The sequence below is a fragment of the Penaeus chinensis genome, chromosome 12, assembly GCF_019202785.1.
Source record: "Penaeus chinensis breed Huanghai No. 1 chromosome 12, ASM1920278v2, whole genome shotgun sequence".
Taxonomy (NCBI): Eukaryota; Metazoa; Arthropoda; class Malacostraca; order Decapoda; family Penaeidae; genus Penaeus; species Penaeus chinensis.
Genome location: NC_061830.1, coordinates 1,802,833 through 1,805,332, shown reverse-complemented (window position 1 = coordinate 1,805,332; position 2,500 = coordinate 1,802,833).

Below are 2,500 nucleotides of genomic sequence, written 5' to 3'. Positions count from 1 at the left end.
GGATTTATAATTATATCATTAAGATTAGAACATCGCAATCTGAACGGAAGAATTAGAATTAGTTAGGTGTTTTTTTTTATATGGATATAGATTAAGGAAAATGTTTATAAGACGTCTGCTGTGTGTCTGTCTTTAGATCAGGGTTGAATAATCGAGGGCGAAACGAAATATGCGGATTATTATCATTATTATTTGGTTATTATTACTATTATTATTATCATTATTATTATTATTATTGTTGTTGTTGTTATTATTATTATTGCTATACTTTTCTTATTGTAAGTATTACTGTTATTATTGTTATTATCATTATCATCTTCATTTTCATCTTCATCTTTATCATCATCATCATCATCACCACTCATCATTAGTGTTATTAATATGATAATGACTATAAATAATGACAATTATAGAAATACTGATAAACAATAACTGTCATGATGATGTTGATAATTCTGACGACCACGAATATGACAACAAAAACAAAGACGAACACTGATAAACGAGAATAATAAGGATAAACCATAATAAAAAACATATAGATACAAAATCGAACAAAACCTGTATAAAAAATTGAAATATAACCCCAAACGCATATCACATAATTAGAACAAACTTTTATGACAATTGTAGAACAGCATCTTTTCCAAAATATATATATATATAATTTTTCCAAGCTAAGAATAGATTCGAAGTTAATCAGACGCGGCGCCTGCAGGAGACAGAAGCTTCATTATGCAAATCTGTGTGAGATTTCTATAATGCCTGACAGGTTGTGAATATGGGCTGTCGTGTTTGCATCGACTGCTAGGGCTGTTTGGTTGTATGGTTCTCTTTCTCTCTCTCTTTCTCTCGCTTTCTCTCTCTCTCTCTCTCTCTCTCTCTCTCTCTCTCTCTCTCTCTCTCTCTCTCTCTCTCTCTCTCTCTCTCTCTCTCTCTCTCTCTCTCTCTCTCTCTCTCTCTCTCATCTTTCTCTCTCTCTCTCTCTCTCTCTCTCTTATCTTTCTCTCTCTATCTATCTATCTCTCTAAGTAATAACAGCTGCAAAAATATCGAACGACAAAAGAATGACGAAGATTAAAAAAAAAAAAAAAAAAAAAAACGAAAAAAGAGAGAGAGAAAAAAAAAGCGAAAAAGAAATGGAAAGGAAGAGAAGCAGCTGAGTTTCCCGGAGCATCAGCTGTTTCAAGCATAACTCTTCCCTTTGATCAACAGATGAAATGATTTCCCTGCCCCCCCCCCCCTCCTTTTTTTCCCTTTTTTTTGGGGGGGTGGAGGGCGGGGGGGGGGGGTTGAAGGGTGAGGGGTGGTTGGGGGGCCGAAAATAAGATTTTTTTCATTATAAAAAGAAAAAGATTGGTTGGATTTTTTTTTTCGAAAGCAAGATTTTAAAAAAGGGAAAAAAAAAGAAATTGATGGAATTTTTTTTTTTTTTTTTTATTTTGTTCGAAAGCAAGATTGAAAAAAGAGAAAAAAAGAAAAGAATAAGGATTGATAGAATAAAATGATTATCATTTTTTTTTCTTTTTTTCTTTTTAGCAGAATAGAAGACTGGAAAAAGAGGAAAATACTGAAGGAATGTTTTATCATTGATTAGATTACACATCGTTAGCGCATTTTGTCATTTTTCTTTTTCTTTTTTTTTTCTTTTTCTCTCATTCTTTTTGATACTTAATGGAGAGAGAGAGAGAGAGAGAGAGAGAGAGAGAGAGAGAGAGAGAGAGAGAGAGAGAGAGAGAGAGAGAGAGAGAGAGAGAGAGAGACAGACAGACAGACAGAGGGAGAAAGGAATAGAGAAATAGAAAGAGAAAAAAGGAGAAAAAAAAGAGAAAGAGAAAGAAAAAGAACGAAAACAAAAACGAGAGAGAGAGAGAGAGAGAGAGAGAGAGAGAGAGAGAGAGAGAGAGAGAGAGAGAGAGAGAGAGAGAGAGAGAGTTGTTTCCATGATATCAACTAATCCAAATCATTATCGAGAGAAGGAAAAGAAAAATAATGAACAGAAAAATCCAAACCACAAAAGCAAAAGAAGAAAAAAAAGGAATAGAGAGATAGAGAGAAATATAAGAAGAAAAAAAAAATCAATTTTCTCCACGCTAGGAAAAGCTTACCGTTGATCTGGACGTGAATATTTTATCAGAAAAAAAGTATAGAGTCTTGTACCTTACCTGTTCTAGCAGAGAATTGGAGATCTGAACCGGAGAGAAGACCTGGGCGTGGAGACGAGGGATGGGTTTTTCCTTCTCTTTCCTATCTGTGTATTTGTCTGTCTGTCTGTTTGTGTTGTTTGCTGCCTGTGGATTTATCTGTCTGAATGTGTATTTGCCTGTGCCTGTGTATTTATCTGTCTGTATGAATGTGTATTTGTCTGTCTGAATGTGCATTTGTCTGTCTGTCTGTCTGTATCTTTATCTGTATGTGTATTTATCTCTTTGTCTGTGTATTCCTCTGTCTGTCTGTGTGTTTGTCTGCCTGTCTGTGCAATAGTCTGTCTGTCTGCCTG